The following is a 25,448-nucleotide window of genomic DNA, read 5'->3' as shown; positions in this document are numbered from 1 at the left end:
CGTACGCTGACACTGACCCGTGCGTCAGCACGTACCCTGACCCTAACATGTTTCCGTACACTCACCTGTGCCCTAGACCTTGCCGTTCCCTAACCCTAACCCTAGCCCGGAACGGAAACCTACCACCATCGCTACACCTTACCCTACGCCGTACCCTAATCCTAATCTGTACGCTGACAATGACCCATGCGTCAGCACATACCCTGACCCTAACATGTTTCCGTACCCTCACCTGTGCCCTAAACCTTGCCGTTCCCTAAGCCTAACCCTAGGCCGGCACGGAATTCTACCACCAACCCTACACGTTACCCTACGCCGTACCCTAATCCTAACCCGTGCGTCAGCATGTACCCTGACCCTAACACGTTTCAGTACCCTCACCTGTGCCGTAAACCTTGCAGTTCCCTAACCCTAACCCTAGCCCGGAATGGAAACCTACCACCAACCCTACACCTTACCCTACGCCATACCCTAATCCTAATCCGTACGCTGACACTGACCCGTGCGTCAGCACGTACCCTGACCCTAACATGTTTCCGTACACTCACCTGTGCCCTAAACCATGCCGTTCCCTAACCCTAACCCTAGCCCGGAACGGAAACCTACCACCATCGCTACACCTTACCCTACGCCGTACCCTAATCCTAATCTGTACGCTGACAATGACCCGTGCGTCAGCACATACCCTGACCCTAACACTTTTCCGTACCCTCACCTGTGCCCTAAACCTTGCCGTTCCCTAAGCCTAACCCTAGGCCGGCACGGAATCCTACCACCAACCCTACACGTTACACTACGCCATAGCCTAATCCTAACCCTGGCGTCAGCATGTACCCTGACCCTAACACGTTTCCGTACCCTCACCTGTGCCCTAAACCTTGCAGTTCCCTAACCCTAACCCTAGCCCGGAATGGAAACCTACCACCAACCCTACACCTTACCCTACGCCATACCATAATCCTAATCCGTACGCTGACACTGACCCGTGCATCAGCAAGTACCCTGAACCTAGCACGTTTCCATACCCACACCTGTGTCCTAAACCTTGCCGTTCCCTAAACCTAACCCTAGGCCAAACGAAAACCTACCACCAACCCTACACCTTACCCTACGCCGTACCCTAATCCTAATCCGTACGCTGACACTAACCAGTGCGTCAGCAAGTACACTGACCCTAACACGTTTCCGTACCCTCACCTGTGTCCAAAACGTTGCAGTTCCCTAACCCTAACCCTAGCGAGGAATGGAAACCTACCACAAAACCTACACCTTACCCTACGACATACTCTAATCCTAATCCGTACGCTGACACTGACCCGTGCGTCAGCACGTACCCTGACCCTAACATGTTTCCGTACACTCACCTGTGCCGTAAACCTTGCCGTTCCCTAACCCTAACCCTAGCCCGGAACGGAAACCTACCACCATCCCCACACCTTACCCTACGCCGTAGCCTAATCCTAAACTGTACGCTGACAACGACCCGTGCGTCAGCACACACCCTGACCCTAACACGTTTCCGTAACGTCATCTGTGCCCTAAACCTTGCCGTTCCCTAAGCCTAACCCTAGGCCGGCACGGAATCCTACCACCAACCCTACACGTTACCCTACACCGTACCCTAATCCTAACCCATGCGTCAGCAGGTACCCTGACCCTAACACATTTCCATACCCTCACCTGTGCCCTAAACTTTGCAGTTCCCTAACCCTAACCCTAGCCCGGAATGGAAACCTACCACCAACCCTACACCTTACCCTACACCGTACACTAATCCTAATCCATACGCTGACACTGACCCGTGCGTCAGCACGTACCCTGACCCTAACATGTTTCCGTACACTCACCTGTGCCCTAAACCTTGCCGTTCCCTAACCCTAACCCTAACCCGGAACGGAAACCTACCACCATCCCTACACCTTACCCTACGCCGTACCTTATCTTAATCTGTACGCTGACAATGACCCGTGCGTCAGCACATACCCTGACCCTAACACGTTTCCGTACCCTCACCTGTGCCCTAAACCTTGCCGTTCCCTAAGCCTAACCCTAGCCCGGCACGGAATTCTACCACCAACCCCACACGTTACCCTACGCCGTACCCTAATCCTAACCCGTGCGTCAGTATGTACCCTGACCCTAACACGTTTCTGTACCCTCACCTGTGCCCTAAACCTTGCAGTTCCCTAACCCTAACCCTAGCCCGGAAAGGAAACCTACCACCAACCCTACACCTTACCTTACGCCGTAACCTAATCCTAATCCGTACGCTGACACTGACCCGTGCGTAAGCACGTACCCTGACCCTAACATGTTTCCGTACACTCACCTGTGCCCTAAACCTTGCCGTTCCCTAACCTTAACCCTAGCCCGGAACGGAAACCTACCACCATCCCTACACCATACCCTACGCCGTACCCTAATCCTAATCTGTACGCTGACAATGACCCGTGCGTCAGCACATACCCTGACCCTAACACGTTTCCGTACCCTCACCTGTGCCCTAAACCTTGCCGTTCCCTAAGCCTAACCCTAGGCCAGCACAGAATTCTACCACCAACCCTACACGTTACCCTACGCCGTACCCTAATCCTAACCCGTTCGTCAGCATGTACCCTTACCCTAACACGTTTCCTTACCCTCACCTGTGCCCTAAACCTTGCAGTTCCCTAACCCTAACCCTAGCCCGGAACGAAAACTTACCACCAACCCTACACCTTAACCTACGCCGTACCCTAATCCTAATCCGTACGCTGACACTGACCCGTACGTCAGCACGTACCCTGACCCTAACATGTTTCCGTACACTCACCTGAGCCCTAAACCTTGCCGTTCCCTAACCCTAACCCTAGACCTGAATGGAAACCTACCACCATCCCTACACCTTACCCTACGCCGTACCCTAATCCTAATCTGTACGCTCACAGTGACCCGTGCGTCAGCACATACCCTGACCCTAACACGTTTCCGTACACTCACCTGTGCCCTAAACCTTGCCATTCCCTAAGCCTAACCCTAGGCCGGCACGGAATCCTACCACCAACCCTACATGTTACCCTACGCCGTACCCTAATCCTAACCCGTGCGTCAGCATGTACCCTGACCCTAACACATTTCCGTAACCTCACCTGTGCCCTAAACCTTGCCGTTCCCTAACCCTAACCCTAGCCCGGAATGGAAACCTACCACCAACCCTACACCTTACCCTACGCCATACCCTAATCCTAATCCGTACGCTGACACTGACCCGTGCGTCAGCACGTACCCTGACCCTAACATGTTTCCGTACACTCACCTGTGCCCTAAACCTTGCCGTTCCCTAACCCTAACCCTAGCCCGGAACCGAAACCTACCACCATCGCTACACCTTACCCTACGCCGTACCCTAATCCTAATCTGTACGCTGACAATGACCCGTGCGTCAGCACATACCCTGACCCTAACACGTTTCCGTACCCTCACCTGTGCCCTAAACTTTGCCGTTCCCTAAGCCTAACCCTTGGCCGGCACGGAATCCTACCACCAACCCTACACGTTACCCTACGCCGTACCCTAATCCTAACCCGTGCGTCAGCATGTACCCTGACCCTAACACGTTTCCGTACCCTCACCTGTGTCCTAAACCTTGCCGTTCCCTAACCCTAACCCTAGCGCGAAATGGAAAGCTACCACAAAACCTACACCTTACCCTACGCCGTACCCTAATCCTAATCCGTACGTTGACACTGACCCGTGCGTCAGCACGTACCCTGAACCTAACATGTTTCCGTACACTCACCTGTGCCCTAAACCTTGCCGTTCCCTAACCCTAACCCTAGCCCGGAACGGAAACCTACCACCATCCCTACACCTTACTCTACGCCGTACCCTAATCCTAATCCGTACGCTGACACTGACCCGTGAGTCAGCAAGTACCCTGACCCTAACACGTTTCCGTACCCTCACCTGTGTCCTAAACCTTGCCGTTCCCTAACCCTAACCCTAGCGCGAAATGGAAACCTACCACAAAACCTACACCTTACCCTACGCCATACCCTAATCCTAATCCGTACGCTGACACTGACCCGTGCGTCAGCACGTACCCTGACCCTAACATGTTTCCGTACACTCACCTGTGCCCTAGACCTTGCCGTTCCCTAACCCTAACCCTAGCCCGGAACGGAAACCTACCACCATCCCTACACCTTACCCTACGCCGTACCCTAATCCTAATCTGTACGCTGACAATGACCCATGCGTCAGCACATACCCTAACCCTAACATGTTTCCGTACCCTCACCTGTGCCCTAAACCTTGCCGTTCCCTAAGCCTAACCCTAGGCCGGCACGGAATTCTACCACCAACCCTACACGTTACCCTACGCCGTACCCTAATCCTAACCCGTGCGTCAGTATGTACCCTGACCCTAACACGTTTCCGTACCCTCACCTGTGCCGTAAACCTTGCAGTTCCCTAACCCTAACCCTAGCCCGGAATGGAAACCTACCACCAACCCTACACCTTACCCTACGCCATACCCTAATCCTAATCCGTACGCTGACACTGACCCGTGCGTCAGCACGTACCCTGACCCTAACATGTTTCCGTACACTCACCTGTGCCCTAAACCTTGCCGTTCCCTAACCCTAACCCTAGCCCGGAACGGAAACCTACCACCATCGCTACACCTTACCCTACGCCGTACCCTAATTCTAATCTGTACGCTGACAATGACCCGTGCGTCAGCACATACCCTGACCCTAACACGTTTCCGTACCCTCACCTGTGCCCTAAACTTTGCCGTTCCCTAAGCCTAACCCTAGGCCGGCACGGAATCCTACCACCAACCCTACACGTTACCCTACGCCGTACCCTAATCCTAACCCGTGCGTCAGCATGTACCCTGACCCTAACACGTTTCCGTACCCTCACCTGTGTCCTAAACCTTGCCGTTCCCTAACCCTAACCCTAGCGCGAAATGGAAACCTACCACAAAACCCACACCTTACCCTACGCCGTACCCTAATCCTAATCCGTACGTTGACACTGACCCGTGCGTCAGCACGTACCCTGAACCTAACATGTTTCCGTACACTCACCTGTGCCCTAAACCTTGCCGTTCCCTAACCCTAACCCTAGCCCGGAACGGAAACCTACCACCATCCCTACACCTTACTCTATGCCGTACCCTAATCCTAATCCGTACGCTGACACTGACCCGTGAGTCAGCAAGTACCCTGACCCTAACACGTTTCCGTACCCTCACCTGTGTCCTAAACCTTGCCGTTCCCTAACCCTAACCCTAGCGCGAAATGGAAACCTACCACAAAACCTACACCTTACCCTACGCCGTACCCTAATCCTAATCCGTACGTTGACACTGACCTGTGCGTCAGCACGTACCCTGAACCTAACATGTTTCCGTACACTCACCTGTGCCCTAAACCTTGCCGTTCCCTAACCCTAACCCTAGCCCGGAACGGAAACCTACCACCATCCCTACACCTTACTCTACGCCGTACCCTAATCCTAATCCGTACGCTGACACTGACCCGTGCGTCAGCAAGTACCCTGACCCTAACACGTTTCCGTACCCTCACCTGTGCCCTAAACTTTGCCGTTCCCTAAGCCTAACCCTAGGCCGGCACGGAATCCTACCACCAACCCTACACGTTACCCTACGCCGTACCCTAATCCTAACCCGTGCGTCAGCATGTACCCTGACCCTAACACGTTTCCGTACCCTCACCTGTGTCCTAAACCTTGCCGTTCCCTAACCCTAACCCTAGCGCGAAATGGAAACCTACCACAAAACCCACACCTTACCCTACGCCGTACCCTAATCCTAATCCGTACGTTGACACTGACCCGTGCGTCAGCACGTACCCTGAACCTAACATGTTTCCGTACACTCACCTGTGCCCTAAACCTTGCCGTTCCCTAACCCTAACCCTAGCCCGGAACGGAAACCTACCACCATCCCTACACCTTACTCTACGCCGTACCCTAATCCTAATCCGTACGCTGACACTGACCCGTGCGTCAGCAAGTACCCTGACCCTAACACGTTTCCGTACCCTCACCTGTGTCCTAAACCTTGCCGTTCCCTAACCCTAACCCTAGCTCGGAATGGAAACCTATCACAAAACCTACACCTTACCCTACGCCGTACCCTAATACTAATCCGTACGATGACACGGACCCGTGCGTCAGCACGTACCCTGACCCTAACATGTTTCCGTTCACTCACCTGTGCCCTAAACCTTGCCGTTCCCTAAGCCTAACCATAGTACAGCACGGAATCCTACCACCAACCCTATACGTTACCCTACGCTGTACGCTAATCCTAACCTGTGCGTCAGCATGTACCCTGACCCTAACACGTTTCCGTACCCTCACCTGTGCCCTAAGCCTTGCAGTTCCCTAACCCTAACCCTAGCCTGGAATGGAAACCTACCACCAACCCTACACCTTACCCTACGCCGTACCCTAATCCTAATCCGTACGCTGACACTGACCCGTGCGTCAGCACGTACCCTGACCCTAACATGTTTCCGTACACTCACCTGTGCCCTAAACCCTGCCGTTCCCTAACCCTAACCCTAGCCCGGCACGGAATTCTACCACCAACCCCACACGTTACCCTACGCCGTACCCTAATCCTAACCCGTGCGTCAGCATGTACCCTGACCCTAACACATTTCCGTAACCTCACCTGTGCCCTAAACCTTGCCGTTCCCTAACCCTAACCCTAGCCCGGAATGGAAACCTACCACCAACCCTACACCTTACCCTATGCCGTACCATAATCCTAATCCGTACGCTGACACTGACCCGTGCGTCAGCACGTACCCTGACCCTAACATGTTTCCGTACACTCACCTGTGCCCTAGACCTTGCCGTTCCCTAACCCTAACCCTAGCCCGGAACGGAAACCTACCACCATCCCTACACCTTACCCTACGCCGTACCCTAATCCTAATCTGTACGCTGACAATGACCCATGCGTCAGCACATACCCTAACCCTAACATGTTTCCGTACCCTCACCTGTGCCCTAAACCTTGCCGTTCCCTAAGCCTAACCCTAGGCCGGCACGGAATTCTACCACCAACCCTACACGTTACCCTACGCCGTACCCTAATCCTAACCCGTGCGTCAGTATGTACCCTGACCCTAACACGTTTCCGTACCCTCACCTGTGCCGTAAACCTTGCAGTTCCCTAACCCTAACCCTAGCCCGGAATGGAAACCTACCACCAACCCTACACCTTACCCTACGCCATACCCTAATCCTAATCCGTACGCTGACACTGACCCGTGCGTCAGCACGTACCCTGACCCTAACATGTTTCCGTACACTCACCTGTGCCCTAAACCTTGCCGTTACCTAACCCTAACCCTAGCCCGGAACGGAAACCTACCACAATCGCTACACCTTACCCTATGCCGTACCCTAATCCTAATCTGTACGCTGACAATGACCCGTGCGTCAGCACATACCCTGACCCTAACACGTTTCCGTACCCTCACCTGTGCCCTAAACTTTGCCGTTCCCTAAGCCTAACCCTAGGCCGGCACGGAATCCTACCACCAACCCTACACGTTACCCTACGCCGTACCCTAATCCTAACCCGTGCGTCAGCATGTACCCTGACCCTAACACGTTTCCGTACCCTCACCTGTGTCCTAAACCTTGCCGTTCCCTAACCCTAACCCTAGCGCGAAATGGAAACCTACCACAAAACCTACACCTTACCCTACGCCGTACCCTAATCCTAATCCGTACGTTGACACTGACCTGTGCGTCAGCACGTACCCTGAACCTAACATGTTTCCGTACACTCACCTGTGCCCTAAACCTTGCCGTTCCCTAACCCTAACCCTAGCCCGGAACGGAAACCTACCACCATCCCTACACCTTACTCTATGCCGTACCCTAATCCTAATCCGTACGCTGACACTGACCCGTGAGTCAGCAAGAACCCTGACCCTAACACGTTTCCGTACCCTCACCTGTGTCCTAAACCTTGCCGTTCCCTAACCCTAACCCTAGCGCGAAATGGAAACCTACCACAAAACCTACACCTTACCCTACGCCGTACCCTAATCCTAATCCGTACGTTGACACTGACCTGTGCGTCAGCACGTACCCTGAACCTAACATGTTTCCGTACACTCACCTGTGCCCTAAACCTTGCCGTTCCCTAACCCTAACCCTAGCCCGGAACGGAAACCTACCACCATCCCTACACCTTACTCTACGCCGTACCCTAATCCTAATCCGTACGCTGACACTGACCCGTGCGTCAGCAAGTACCCTGACCCTAACACGTTTCCGTACCCTCACCTGTGTCCTAAACCTTGCCGTTCCCTAACCCTAACCCTAGCTCGGAATGGAAACCTATCACAAAACCTACACCTTACCCTACGCCGTACCCTAATACTAATCCGTACGATGACACGGACCCGTGCGTCAGCACGTACCCTGACCCTAACATGTTTCCGTTCACTCACCTGTGCCCTAAACCTTGCCGTTCCCTAAGCCTAACCATAGTACAGCACGGAATCCTACCACCAACCCTATACGTTACCCTACGCTGTACGCTAATCCTAACCTGTGCGTCAGCATGTACCCTGACCCTAACACGTTTCCGTACCCTCACCTGTGCCCTAAGCCTTGCAGTTCCCTAACCCTAACCCTAGCCCGGAATGGAAACCTACCACCAACCCTACACATTACCCTACGCCGTACCCTAATCCTAATCCGTACGCTGACACTGACCCGTGCGTCAGCACGTACCCTGACCCTAACATGTTTCCGTACACTCACCTGTGCCCTAAACCTTGCCGTTCCCTAACCCTAACCCTAGCCCGGCACGGAATTCTACCACCAACCCCACACGTTACCCTACGCCGTACCCTAATCCTAACCCGTGCGTCAGCATGTACCCTGACCCTAACACATTTCCGTAACCTCACCTGTGCCCTAAACCTTGCCGTTCCCTAACCCTAACCCTAGCCCGGAATGGAAACCTACCACCAACCCTACACCTTACCCTATGCCGTACCATAATCCTAATCCGTACGCTGACACTGACCCGTGCGTCAGCACGTACCCTGACCCTAACATGTTTCCGTACACTCACCTGTGCCCTAGACCTTGCCGTTCCCTAACCCTAACCCTAGCCCGGAACGGAAACCTACCACCATCCCTACACCTTACCCTACGCCGTACCCTAATCCTAATCTGTACGCTGACAATGACCCATGCGTCAGCACATACCCTAACCCTAACATGTTTCCGTACCCTCACCTGTGCCCTAAACCTTGCCGTTCCCTAAGCCTAACCCTAGGCCGGCACGGAATTCTACCACCAACCCTACACGTTACCCTACGCCGTACCCTAATCCTAACCCGTGCGTCAGTATGTACCCTGACCCTAACACGTTTCCGTACCCTCACCTGTGCCGTAAACCTTGCAGTTCCCTAACCCTAACCCTAGCCCGGAATGGAAACCTACCACCAACCCTACACCTTACCCTACGCCATACCCTAATCCTAATCCGTACGCTGACACTGACCCGTGCGTCAGCACGTACCCTGACCCTAACATGTTTCCGTACACTCACCTGTGCCCTAAACCTTGCCGTTCCCTAACCCTAACCCTAGCCCGGAACGGAAACCTACCACCATCGCTACACCTTACCCTACGCCGTACCCTAATCCTAATCTGTACGCTGACAATGACCCGTGCGTCAGCACATACCCTGACCCTAACACGTTTCCGTACCCTCACCTGTGCCCTAAACTTTGCCGTTCCCTAAGCCTAACCCTAGGGCGGCACGGAATCCTACCACCAACCCTACACGTTACCATACGCCGTACCCTAATCCTAACCCGTGCGTCAGCATGTACCCTGACCCTAACACGTTTCCGTACCCTCACCTGTGTCCTAAACCTTGCCGTTCCCTAACCCTAACCCTAGCGCGAAATGGAAACCTACCACAAAACCTACACCTTACCCTACACCGTACCCTAATCCTAATCCGTACGTTGACACTGACCTGTGCGTCAGCACGTACCCTGAACCTAACATGTTTCCGTACACTCACCTGTGCCCTAAACCTTGCCGTTCCCTAACCCTAACCCTAGCCCGGAACGGAAACCTACCACCAGCACTACACCTTACTCTACGCCGTACCCTAATCCTAATCCGTACGCTGACACTGACACGTGCGTCAGCAAGTACCCTGACCCTAACACGTTTCCGTACCCTCACCTGTGCCCTAAACTTTGCCGTTCCCTAAGCCTAACCCTAGGCCGGCACGGAATCCTACCACCAACCCTACACGTTACCCTACGCCGTACCCTAATCCTAACCCGTGCGTCAGCATGTACCCTGACCCTAACACGTTTCCGTACCCTCACCTGTGTCCTAAACCTTGCCGTTCCCTAACCCTAACCCTAGCGCGAAATGGAAACCTACCACAAAACCCACACCTTACCCTATGCCGTACCCTCATCCTAATCCGTACGTTGACACTGACCCGTGCGTCAGCACGTACCCTGAACCTAACATGTTTCCGTACACTCACCTGTGCCCTAAACCTTGCCGTTCCCTAACCCTAACCCTAGCCCGGAACAGAAACCTACCACCATCCCTACACCTTACTCTACGCCGTACCCTAATCCTAATCCGTACGCTGACACTGACCCGTGAGTCAGCAAGTACCCTGACCCTAACACGTTTCCGTACCCTCACCTGTGTCCTAAACCTTGCCGTTCCCTAACCCTAACCCTAGCGCGAAATGGAAACCTACCACAAAACCTACACCTTACCCTACGCCGTACCCTAATCCTAATCCGTACGTTGACACTGACCTGTGCGTCAGCACGTACCCTGAACCTAACATGTTTCCGTACACTCACCTGTGCCCTAAACCTTGCCGTTCCCTAACCCTAACCCTAGCCCGGAACGGAAACCTACCACCATCCCTACACCTTACTCTACGCCGTACCCTAATCCTAATCCGTACGCTGACACTGACCCGTGCGTCAGCAAGTACCCTGACCCTAACACGTTTCCGTACCCTCACCTGTGTCCTAAACCTTGCCGTTCCCTAACCCTAACCCTAGCTCGGAATGGAAACCTATCACAAAACCTACACCTTACCCTACGCCGTACCCTAATACTAATCCGTACGATGACACGGACCCGTGCGTCAGCACGTACCCTGACCCTAACATGTTTCCGTTCACTCACCTGTGCCCTAAACCTTGCCGTTCCCTAAGCCTAACCATAGTACAACACGGAATCCTACCACCAACCCTATACGTTACCCTACGCTGTACGCTAATCCTAACCTGTGCGTCAGCATGTACCCTGACCCTAACACGTTTCCGTACCCTCACCTGTGCCCTAAGCCTTGCAGTTCCCTAACCCTAACCCTAGCCCGGAATGGAAACCTACCACCAACCCTACACCTTACCCTACGCCGTACCCTAATCCTAATCCGTACGCTGACACTGACCCGTGCGTCAGCACGTACCCTGACCCTAACATGTTTCCGTACACTCACCTGTGCCCTAAACCTTGCCGTTCCCTAACCCTAACCCTAGCCCGGCACGGAATTCTACCACCAACCCCACACGTTACCCTACGCCGTACCCTAATCCTAACCCGTGCGTCAGCATGTACCCTGACCCTAACACATTTCCGTAACCTCACCTGTGCCCTAAACCTTGCCGTTCCCTAACCCTAACCCTAGCCCGGAATGGAAACCTACCACCAACCCTACACCTTACCCTATGCCGTACCCTAATCCTAATCCGTACGCTGACACTGACCCGTGCGTCAGCACGTACCCTGACCCTAACATGTTTCCGTACACTCACCTGTGCCCTAGACCTTGCCGTTCCCTAACCCTAACCCTAGCCCGGAACGGAAACCTACCACCATCCCTACACCTTACCCTACGCCGTACCCTAATCCTAATCTGTACGCTGACAATGACCCATGCGTCAGCACATACCCTAACCCTAACATGTTTCCGTACCCTCACCTGTGCCCTAAACCTTGCCGTTCCCTAAGCCTAACCCTAGGCCGGCACGGAATTCTACCACCAACCCTACACGTTACCCTACGCCGTACCCTAATCCTAACCCGTGCGTCAGTATGTACCCTGACCCTAACACGTTTACGTACCCTCACCTGTGCCGTAAACCTTGCAGTTCCCTAACCCTAACCCTAGCCCGGAATGGAAACCTACCACCAACCCTACACCTTACCCTACGCCATACCCTAATCCTAATCCGTACGCTGACACTGACCCGTGCGTCAGCACGTACCCTGACCCTAACATGTTTCCGTACACTCACCTGTGCCCTAAACCTTGCCGTTCCCTAACCCTAACCCTAGCCCGGAACGGAAACCTACCACCATCGCTACACCTTACCCTACGCCGTAACCTAATCCTAATCTGTACGCTGACAATGACCCGTGCGTCAGCACATACCCTGACCCTAACACGTTTCCGTACCCTCACCTGTGCCCTAAACTTTGCCGTTCCCTAAGCCTAACCCTAGGCCGGCACGGAATCCTACCACCAACCCTACACGTTACCCTACGCCGTACCCTAATCCTAACCCGTGCGTCAGCATGTACCCTGACCCTAACACGTTTCCGTACCCTCACCTGTGTCCTAAACCTTGCCGTTCCCTAACCCTAACCCTAGCGCGAAATGGAAACCTACCACAAAACCTACACCTTACCCTACGCCGTACCCTAATCCTAATCCGTACGTTGACACTGACCCGTGCGTCAGCACGTACCCTGAACCTAACATGTTTCCGTACACTCACCTGTGCCCTAAACCTTGCCGTTCCCTAACCCTAACCCTAGCCCGGAACGGAAACCTACCACCATCCCTACACCTTACTCTACGCCGTACCCTAATCCTAATCCGTACGCTGACACTGACCCGTGAGTCAGCAAGTACCCTGACCCTAACACGTTTCCGTACCCTCACCTGTGTCCTAAACCTTGCCGTTCCCTAACCCTAACCCTAGCGCGAAATGGAAACCTACCACAAAACCTACACCTTACCCTACGCCGTACCCTAATCCTAATCCGTACGTTGACACTGACCTGTGCGTCAGCACGTACCCTGAACCTAACATGTTTCCGTACACTCACCTGTGCCCTAAACCTTGCCGTTCCCTAACCCTAACCCTAGCCCGGAACGGAAACCTACCACCATCCCTACACCTTACTCTACGCCGTACCCTAATCCTAATCCGTACGCTGACACTGACCCGTGCGTCAGCAAGTACCCTGACCCTAACACGTTTCCGTACCCTCACCTGTGTCCTAAACCTTGCCGTTCCCTAACCCTAACCCTAGCTCGGAATGGAAACCTATCACAAAACCTACACCTTACCCTACGCCGTACCCTAATACTAATCCGTACGATGACACGGACCCGTGCGTCAGCACGTACCCTGACCCTAACATGTTTCCGTTCACTCACCTGTGCCCTAAACCTTGCCGTTCCCTAAGCCTAACCATAGTACAGCACGGAATCCTACCACCAACCCTATACGTTACCCTACGCTGTACGCTAATCCTAACCTGTGCGTCAGCATGTACCCTGACCCTAACACGTTTCCGTACCCTCACCTGTGCCCTAAACCTTGCAGTTCCCTAACCCTAACCCTAGCCCGGAATGGAAACCTACCACCAACCCTACACCTTACCCTACGCCGTACCCTAATCCTAATCCGTACGTTGACACTGACCCGTGCGTCAGCACGTACCCTGAACCTAACATGTTTCCGTACACTCACCTGTGCCCTAAACCTTGCCGTTCCCTAACCCTAACCCTAGCCCGGAACGGAAACCTACCACCATCCCTACACCTTACTCTACGCCGTACCCTAATCCTAATCCGTACGCTGACACTGACCCGTGAGTCAGCAAGTACCCTGACCCTAACACGTTTCCGTACCCTCACCTGTGTCCTAAACCTTGCCGTTCCCTAACCCTAACCCTAGCGCGAAATGGAAACCTACCACAAAACCTACACCTTACCCTACGCCGTACCCTAATCCTAATCCGTACGTTGACACTGACCCGTGCGTCAGCACGTACCCTGAACCTAACATGTTTCCGTACACTCACCTGTGTCCTAAACCTTGCCGTTCCCTAACCCTAACCCTAGCCCGGAACGGAAACCTACCACCATCCCTACACCTTACTCTACGCCGTACCCTAATCCTAATCCGTACGCTGACACTGACCCGTGCGTCAGCAAGTACCCTGACCCTAACACGTTTCCGTACCCTCACCTGTGTCCTAAACCTTGCCGTTCCCTAACCCTAACCCTAGCTCGGAATGGAAACCTATCACAAAACCTACACCTTACCCTACGCCGTACCCTAATACTAATCCGTACGATGACACGGACCCGTGCGTCAGCACGTACCCTGACCCTAACATGTTTCCGTTCACTCACCTGTGCCCTAAACCTTGCCGTTCCCTAAGCCTAACCATAGTACAGCACGGAATCCTACCACCAACCCTATACGTTACCCTACGCTGTACGCTAATCCTAACCTGTGCGTCAGCATGTACCCTGACCCTAACGCGTTTCCGTACCCTCACCTGTGCCCTAAACCTTGCAGTTCCCTAACCCTAACCCTAGCCCGGAATGGAAACCTACCACCAACCCTACACCTTACCCTACGCCGTACCCTAATCCTAATCCGTACGCTGACACTGACCCGTGCGTCAGCACGTACCCTGACTCTAACATGTTTCCGTACACTCACCTGTGCCCTAAACCTTGCCGTTCCCTAACCCTAACCCTAGCCCGGCACGGAATTCTACCACCAACCCCACACGTTACCCTACGCCGTACCCTAATCCTAACCCGTGCGTCAGCATGTACCCTGACCCTAACACGTTTCAGTACCCTCACCTGTGCCGTAAACCTTGCAGTTCCCTAACCCTAACCCTAGCCCGGAATGGAAACCTACCACCAACCCTACACCTTACCCTACGCCGTACCCTAATCCTAATCTGTACGCTGACAATGACCCGTGCGTCAGTACATACCCTGACCCTAACACTTTTCCGTACCCTCACCTGTGCCCTAAACCTTGCCGTTCCCTAAGCCTAACCCTAGGCCGGCACGGAATCCTACCACCAACCCTACACGTTACACTACGCCATAGCCTAATCCTAACCCTGGCGTCAGCATGTACCCTGACCCTAACACGTTTCCGTACCCTCACCTGTGCCCTAAAACTTGCAGTTCCCTAACCCTAACCCTAGCCCGGAATGGAAACCTACCACCAACCCTACACCTTACCCTACGCCATACCATAATCCTAATCCGTACGCTGACACTGACCCGTGCATCAGCAAGTACCCTGAACCTAGCACGTTTCCATACCCACACCTGTGTCCTAAACCTTGCCGTTCCCTAAACCTAACCCTAGGCCAAACGAAAACCTACCACCAACCCTACACTTTACCCTACGCCGTACCCTAATCCTAATCCGTACGCTGACACTAACCAGTGCGTCAGCAAGTACACTGACCCTAACACGTTTCCGTACCCTCACCTGTGTCAAAAACGTTGCAGTTCCCTAACCCTAACCCTAGCGAGGAATGGAAACCTACCACAAAACCTACACCTTACCCTACGACATACTCTAATCCTAATCCGTACGCTGACACTGACCCGTCCGTCAGCACGTACCCTGACCCTAACATGTTTCCGTACACTCACCTGTGCCGTAAACCTTGCCGTTCCCTAACCCTAACCCTAGCCCGGAACGGAAACCTACCACCATCCCCACACCTTACCCTACGCCGTAGCCTAATCCTAAACTGTACGCTGACAACGACCCGTGCGTCAGCACACACCCTGACCCTAACACGTTTCCGTAACGTCACCTGTGCCCTAAACCTTGCCATTCCCTAAGCCTGACCCTAGGCCGGCACGGAATCCTACCACCAACCCTACACGTTACCCTACACCGTACCCTAATCCTAACCCATGCGTCAGCAGGTACCCTGACCCTAACACATTTCCATACCCTCACCTGTGCCCTAAACTTTGCAGTTCCCTAACCCTAACCCTAGCCCGGAATGGAAACCTACCACCAACCCTACACCTTACCCTACACCGTACACTAATCCTAATCCATACGCTGACACTGACCCGTGCGTCAGCACGTACCATGACCCTAACATGTTTCCGTACACTCACCTGTGCCCTAAACCTTGCCGTTCCCAAACCCTAACCCTAACCCGGAACGGAAACCTACCACCATCCCTACACCTTACCCTACGCCGTACCTTATCTTAATCTGTACGCTGACAATGACCCGTGCGTCAGCCCATACCCTGACCCTAACACGTTTCCGTACCCTCACCTGTGCCCTAAACCTTGCCGTTCCCTAAGCCTAACCCTAGCCCGGCACGGAATTCTACCACCAACCCCACACGTTACCCTACGCTGTACCCTAATCCTAACCCGTGCGTCAGCATGTACCCTGACCCTAACACGTTTCTATACCCTCACCTGTGCCCTAAACCTTGCAGTTCCCTAACCCTAACCCTAGCCCGGAAAGGAAACCTACCACCAACCCTACACCTTACCTTACGCCCTAACCTAATCCTAATCCGTACGCTGACACTGACCCGTGCGTAAGCACGTACCCTGACCCTAACATGTTTCCGTACACTCACCTGTGCCCTAAACCTTGCCGTTCACTAACCCTAACCCTAGCCCGGAACAGAAACCTACCACCAGCCCTACACCTTACCCTACGCCGTACCCTAATCCTAATCTGTACGCTGACAATGACCCGTGCGTCAGCACATACCCTGACCCTAACACGTTTCCGTACGCTCACCTGTGCCCTAAACCTTGCCGTTCCCTAAGCCTAACCCTAGGCCAGCACAGAATTCTACCACCAACCCTACACGTTACCCTACGCCGTACCCTAATCCTAACCCGTTCGTCAGCATGTACCCTTACCCTAACACGTTTCCTTACCCTCACCTGTGCCCTAAACCTTGCCGTTCCCTAACCCTAACCCTAGCCCGGAATGAAAACTTACCACCAACCCTACACCTTAACCTACACCGTACCCTAATCCTAATCCGTACGTTGACACTGACCCGTGCGTCAGCACGTACCCTGAACCTAACATGTTTCCGTACACTCACCTGTGCCCTAAACCTTGCCGTTCCCTAACCCTAACCCTAGCCCGGAACGGAAACCTACCACCATCCCTACACCTTACTCTACGCCGTACCCTAATCCTAATCCGTACGCTGACACTGACCCGTGCGTCAGCAAGTACCCTGACCCTAACACGTTTCCGTACCCTCACCTGTGTCCTAAACCTTGCCGTTCCCTAACCCTAACCCTAGCTCGGAATGGAAACCTATCACAAAACCTACACCTTACCCTACGCCGTACCCTAATACTAATCCGTACGATGACACGGACCCGTGCGTCAGCACGTACCCTGACCCTAACATGTTTCCGTTCACTCACCTGTGCCCTAAACCTTGCCGTTCCCTAAGCCTAACCATAGTACAGCACGGAATCCTACCACCAACCCTATACGTTACCCTACGCCGTACGCTAATCCTAACCTGTGCGTCAGCATGTACCCTGACCCTAACACGTTTCCGTACCCTCACCTGTGCCCTAAACCTTGCAGTTCCCTAACCCTAACCCTAGCCCGGAATGGAAACCTACCACCAACCCTACACCTTACCCTACGCCGTACCCTAATCCTAATCCGTACGCTGACACTGACCCGTGCGTCAGCACGTACCCTGACCCTAACATATTTCCGTACACTCACCTGTGCCCTAAACCTTGCCGTTCCCTAACCCTAACCCTAGCCCGGAACGGAAACCTACCACCATCCCTACACCTTACTCTACGCCGTACCCTAATCCTAATCCGTACGCTGACACTGACCCGTGAGTCAGCAAGTACCCTGACCCTAACACGTTTCCGTACCCTCACCTGTGTCCTAAACCTTGCCGTTCCCTAACCCTAACCCTAGCGCGAAATGGAAACCTACCACAAAACCTACACCTTACCCTACGCCATACCCTAATCCTAATCCGTACGCTGACACTGACCCGTGCGTCAGCACGTACCCTGACCCTAACATGTTTCCGTACACTCACCTGTGCCCTAGACCTTGACGTTCCCTAACCCTAACCCTAGCCCGGAACGGAAACCTACCACCATCCCTACACCTTACCCTACGCCGTACCCTAATCCTAATCTGTACGCTGACAATGACCCATGCGTCAGCACATACCCTAACCCTAACATGTTTCCGTACCCTCACCTGTGCCCTAAACCTTGCCGTTCCCTACGCCTAACCCTAGGCCGGCACGGAATTCTACCACCAACCCTACACGTTACCCTACGCCGTACCCTAATCCTAACCCGTGCGTCAGTATGTACCCTGACCCTAACACGTTTCCGTACCCTCACCTGTGCCGTAAACCTTGCAGTTCCCTAACCCTAACCCTAGCCCGGAATGGAAACCTACCACCAACCCTACACCTTACCCTACGCCATACCCTAATCCTAATCCGTACGCTGACACTGACCCGTGCGTCAGCACGTACCCTGACCCTAACATGTTTCCGTACACTCACCTGTGCCCTAAACCTTGCCGTTCCCTAACCCTAACCCTAGCCCGGAACGGAAACCTACCACCATCGCTACACCTTACCCTACGCCGTACCCTAATTCTAATCTGTACGCTGACAATGACCCGTGCGTCAGCACATACCCTGACCCTAACACGTTTCCGTACCCTCACCTGTGCCCTAAACTTTGCCGTTCCCTAAGCCTAACCCTAGGCCGGCACGGAATCCTACCACCAACCCTACACGTTACCCTACGCCGTACCCTAATCCTAACCCGTGCGTCAGCATGTACCCTGACCCTAACACGTTTCCGTACCCTCACCTGTGTCCTAAACCTTGCCGTTCCCTAACCCTAACCCTAGCGTGAAATGGAAACCTACCACAAAACCCACACCTTACCCTACGCCGTACCCTAATCCTAATCCGTACGTTGACACTGACCCGTGCGTCAGCACGTACCCTGAACCTAACATGTTTCCGTACACTCACCTGTGCCCTAAACCTTGCCGTTCCCTAACCCTAACCCTAGCCCGGAACGGAAACCTACCACCATCCCTACACCTTACTCTACGCCGTACCCTAATCCTAATCCGTACGCTGACACTGACCCGTGAGTCAGCAAGTACCCTGACCCTAACACGTTTCCGTACCCTCACCTGTGTCCTAAACCTTGCCGTTCCCTAACCCTAACCCTAGCGCGAAATGGAAACCTACCACAAAACCTACACCTTACCCTACGCCGTACCCTAATCCTAATCCGTACGTTGACACTGACCTGTGCGTCAGCACGTACCCTGAACCTAACATGTTTCCGTACACTCACCTGTGCCCTAAACCTTGCCGTTCCCTAACCCTAACCCTAGCCCGGAACGGAAACCTACCACCATCCCTACACCTTACTCTACGCCGTACCCTAATCCTAATCCGTACGCTGACACTGACCCGTGCGTCAGCAAGTACCCTGACCCTAACACGTTTCCGTACCCTCACCTGTGCCCTAAACTTTGCCGTTCCCTAAGCCTAACCCTAGGCCGGCACGGAATCCTACCACCAACCCTACACGTTACCCTACGCCGTACCCTAATCCTAACCCGTGCGTCAGCATGTACCCTGACCCTAACACGTTTCCGTACCCTCACCTGTGTCCTAAACCTTGCCGTTCCCTAACCCTAACCCTAGCGCGAAATGGAAACCTACCACAAAACCCACACCTTACCCTACGCCGTACCCTAATCCTAATCCGTACGTTGACACTGACCTGTGCGTCAGCACGTACCCTGAACCTAACATGTTTCCGTACACTCACCTGTGCCCTAAACCTTGCCGTTCCCTAACCCTAACCCTAGCCCGGAACGGAAACCTACCACCATCCCTACACCTTACTCTACGCCGTACCCTAATCCTAATCCGTACGCTGACACTGACCCGTGAGTCAGCAAGTACCCTGACCCTAACACGTTTCCGTACCCTCACCTGTGTCCTAAACCTTGCCGTTCCCTAACCCTAACCCTAGCGCGAAATGGAAACCTACCACAAAACCTACACCTTACCCTACGCCGTACCCTAATCCTAATCCGTACGTTGACACTGACCTGTGCGTCAGCACGTACCCTGAACCTAACATGTTTCCGTACACTCACCTGTGCCCTAAACCTTGCCGTTCCCTAACCCTAACCCTAGCCCGGAACGGAAACCTACCACCATCCCTACACCTTACTCTACGCCGTACCCTAATCCTAATCCGTACGCTGACACTGACCCGTGCGTCAGCAATTACCCTGACCCTAACACGTTTCCGTACCCTCACCTGTGTCCTAAACCTTGCCGTTCCCTAACCCTAACCCTAGCTCGGAATGGAAACCTATCACAAAACCTACACCTTACCCTACGCCGTACCCTAATACTAATCCGTACGATGACACGGACCCGTGCGTCAGCACGTACCCTGACCCTAACATGTTTCCGTACACTCACCTGTGCCCTAAACCTTGCCGTTCCCTAACCCTAACCCTAGCCCGGCACGGAATTCTACCACCAACCCCACACGTTACCCTACGCCGTACCCTAATCCTAACCCGTGCGTCAGCATGTACCCTGACCCTAACACATTTCCGTAACCTCACCTGTGCCCTAAACCTTGCCGTTCCCTAACCCTAACCCTAGCCCGGAATGGAAACCTACCACCAACCCTACACCTTACCCTATGCCGTACCATAATCCTAATCCGTACGCTGACACTGACCCGTGCGTCAGCACGTACCCTGACCCTAACATGTTTCCGTACACTCACCTGTGCCCTAGACCTTGCCGTTCCCTAACCCTAACCCTAGCCCGGAACGGAAACCTACCACCATCCCTACACCTTACCCTACGCCGTACCCTAATCCTAATCTGTATGCTGACAATGACCCATGCGTCAGCACATACCCTAACCCTAACATGTTTCCGTACCCTCACCTGTGCCCTAAACCTTGCCGTTCCCTAAGCCTAACCCTAGGCCGGCACGGAATTCTACCACCAACCCTACACGTTACCCTACGCCGTACCCTAATCCTAACCCGTGCGTCAGTATGTACCCTGACCCTAACACGTTTCCGTACCCTCACCTGTGCCGTAAACCTTGCAGTTCCCTAACCCTAACCCTAGCCCGGAATGGAAACCTACCACCAACCCTACACCTTACCCTACGCCATACCCTAATCCTAATCCGTACGCTGACACTGACCCATGCGTCAGCACGTACCCTGACCCTAACATGTTTCCGTACACTCACCTGTGCCCTAAACCTTGCCGTTCCCTAACCCTAACCCTAGCCCGGAACGGAAACCTACCACCATCCCTACACCTTACTCTACGCCGTACCCTAATCCTAATCCGTACGCTGACACTGACCCGTGAGTCAGCAAGTACCCTGACCCTAACACGTTTCCGTACCCTCACCTGTGTCCTAAACCTTGCCGTTCCCTAACCCTAACCCTAGCGCGAAATGGAAACCTACCACAAAACCTACACCTTACCCTACGCCGTACCCTAATCCTAATCCGTACGTTGACACTGACCTGTGCATCAGCACGTACCCTGAACCTAACATGTTTCCGTACACTCACCTGTGCCCTAAACCTTGCCGTTCCCTAACCCTAACCCTAGCCCGGAACGGAAACCTACCACCATCCCTACACCTTACTCTACGCCGTACCCTAATCCTAATCCGTACGCTGACACTGACCCGTGCGTCAGCAAGTACCCTGACCCTAACACGTTTCCGTACCCTCACCTGTGTCCTAAACCTTGCCGTTCCCTAACCCTAACCCTAGCTCGGAATGGAAACCTATCACAAAACCTACACCTTACCCTACGCCGTACCCTAATACTAATCCGTACGATGACACGGACCCGTGCGTCAGCACGTACCCTGACCCTAACATGTTTCCGTTCACTCACCTGTGCCCTAAACCTTGCCGTTCCCTAAGCCTAACCATAGTACAGCACGGAATCCTACCACCAACCCTATACGTTACCCTACGCTGTACGCTAATCCTAACCTGTGCGTCAGCATGTACCCTGACCCTAACACGTTTCCGTACCCTCACCTGTGCCCTAAGCCTTGCAGTTCCCTAACCCTAACCCTAGCCCGGAATGGAAACCTACCACCAACCCTACACCTTACCCTATGCCGTACCCTAATCCTAATCCGTACGCTGACACTGACCCGTGCGTCAGCACGTACCCTGACCCTAACATGTTTCCGTACACTCACCTGTGCCCTAAACCTTGCCGTTCCCTAACCCTAACCCTAGCCCGGCACGGAATTCTACCACCAACCCCACACGTTACCCTACGCCGTACCCTAATCCTAACCCGTGCGTCAGCATGTACCCTGACCCTAACACATTTCCGTAACCTCACTTGTGCCCTAAACCTTGCCGTTCCCTAACCCTAACCCTAGCCCGGAATGGAAACCTACCACCAACCCTACACCTTACCCTATGCCGTACCATAATCCTAATCCGTACGCTGACACTGACCCGTGCGTCAGCACGTACCCTGACCCTAACATGTTTCCGTACACTCACCTGTGCCCTAGACCTTGCCGTTCCCTAACCCTAACCCTAGCCCGGAACGGAAACCTACCACCATCCCTACACCTTACCCTACGCCGTACCCTAATCCTAATCTGTACGCTGACAATGACCCATGCGTCAGCACATACCCTAACCCTAACATGTTTCCGTACCCTCACCTGTGCCCTAAACCTTGCCGTTCCCTAAGCCTAACCCTAGGCCGGCACGGAATTCTACCACCAACCCTACACGTTACCCTACGCCGTACCCTAATCCTAACCCGTGCGTCAGTATGTACCCTGACCCTAACACGTTTCCGTACCCTCACCTGTGCCGTAAACCTTGCAGTTCCCTAACCCTAACCCTAGCCCGGAATGGAAACCTACCACCAACCCTACACCTTACCCTACGCCATACCCTAATCCTAATCCGTACGCTGACACTGACCCGTGCGTCAGCACGTACCCTGACCCTAACATGTTTCCGTACACTCACCTGTGCCCTAAACCTTGCCGTTCCCTAACCCTAACCCTAGCCCGGAACGGAAACCTACCACCATCGCTACACCTTACCCTACGCCGTACCCTAATCCTAATCTGTACGCTGACAATGACCCGTGCGTCAGCACATACCCTGACCCTAACACGTTTCCGTACCCTCACCTGTGCCCTAAACTTTGCCGTTCCCTAAGCCTAACCCTAGGCCGGCACGGAATCCTACCACCAACCCTACACGTTACCCTACGCCGTACCCTAATCCTAACCCGTGCGTCAGCATGTACCCTGACCCTAACACGTTTCCGTACCCTCACCTGTGTCCTAAACCTTGCCGTTCCCTAACCCTAACCCTAGCGCGAAATGGAAACCTACCACAAAACCTACACCTTACCCTACACCGTACCCTAATCCTAATCCGTACGTTGACACTGACCTGTGCGTCAGCACGTACCCTGAACCTAACATGTTTCCGTACACTCACCTGTGCCCTAAACCTTGCCGTTCCCTAACCCTAACCCTAGCCCGGAACGGAAACCTACCACCATCCCTACACCTTACTCTACGCCGTACCCTAATCCTAATCCGTACGCTGACACTGACCCGTGCGTCAGCAAGTACCCTGACCCTAACACGTTTCCGTACCCTCACCTGTGCCCTAAACTTTGCCGTTCCCTAAGCCTAACCCTAGGCCGGCACGGAATCCTACCACCAACCCTACACGTTACCCTACGCCGTACCCTAATCCTAACCCGTGCGTCAGCATGTACCCTGACCCTAACACGTTTCCGTACCCTCACCTGTGTCCTAAACCTTGCCGTTCCCTAACCCTAACCCTAGCGCGAAATGGAAACCTACCACAAAACCCACACCTTACCCTACGCCGTACCCTAATCCTAATCCGTACGTTGACACTGACCCGTGCGTCAGCACGTACCCTGAACCTAACATGTTTCCGTACACTCACCTGTGCCCTAAACCTTGCCGTTCCCTAACCCTAACCCTAGCCCGGAACGGAAACCTACCACCATCCCTACACCTTACTCTACGCCGTACCCTAATCCTAATCCGTACGCTGACACTGACCCGTGAGTCAGCAAGTACCCTGACCCTAACACGTTTCCGTACCCTCACCTGTGTCCTAAACCTTGCCGTTCCCTAACCCTAACCCTAGCGCGAAATGGAAACCTACCACAAAACCTACACCTTACCCTACGCCGTACCCTAATCCTAATCCGTACGTTGACACTGACCTGTGCGTCAGCACGTACCCTGAACCTAACATGTTTCCGTACACTCACCTGTGCCCTAAACCTTGCCGTTCCCTAACCCTAACCCTAGCCCGGAACGGAAACCTACCACCATCCCTACACCTTACTCTACGCCGTACCCTAATCCTAATCCGTACGCTGACACTGACCCGTGCGTCAGCAAGTACCCTGACCCTAACACGTTTCCGTACCCTCACCTGTGTCCTAAACCTTGCCGTTCCCTAACCCTAACCCTAGCTCGGAATGGAAACCTATCACAAAACCTACACCTTACCCTACGCCGTACCCTAATACTAATCCGTACGATGACACGGACCCGTGTGTCAGCACGTACCCTGACCCTAACATGTTTCCGTTCACTCACCTGTGCCCTAAACCTTGCCGTTCCCTAAGCCTAACCATAGTACAACACGGAATCCTACCACCAACCCTATACGTTACCCTACGCTGTACGCTAATCCTAACCTGTGCGTCAGCATGTACCCTGACCCTAACACGTTTCCGTACCCTCACCTGTGCCCTAAGCCTTGCAGTTCCCTAACCCTAACCCTAGCCCGGAATGGAAACCTACCACCAACCCTACACCTTACCCTACGCCGTACCCTAATCCTAATCCGTACGCTGACACTGACCCGTGCGTCAGCACGTACCCTGACCCTAACATGTTTCCGTACACTCACCTGTGCCCTAAACCTTGCCGTTCCCTAACCCTAACCCTAGCCCGGCACGGAATTCTACCACCAACCCCACACGTTACCCTACGCCGTACCCTAATCCTAACCCGTGCGTCAGCATGTACCCTGACCCTAACACATTTCCGTAACCTCACCTGTGCCCTAAACCTTGCCGTTCCCTAACCCTAACCCTAGCCCGGAATGGAAACCTACCACCAACCCTACACCTTACCCTATGCCGTACCATAATCCTAATCCGTACGC

The sequence above is a fragment of the Mesoplodon densirostris genome, chromosome 13 (assembly GCF_025265405.1).
Source record: "Mesoplodon densirostris isolate mMesDen1 chromosome 13, mMesDen1 primary haplotype, whole genome shotgun sequence".
Taxonomy (NCBI): Eukaryota; Metazoa; Chordata; class Mammalia; order Artiodactyla; family Ziphiidae; genus Mesoplodon; species Mesoplodon densirostris.
This window is presented reverse-complemented; position numbering follows the sequence as displayed.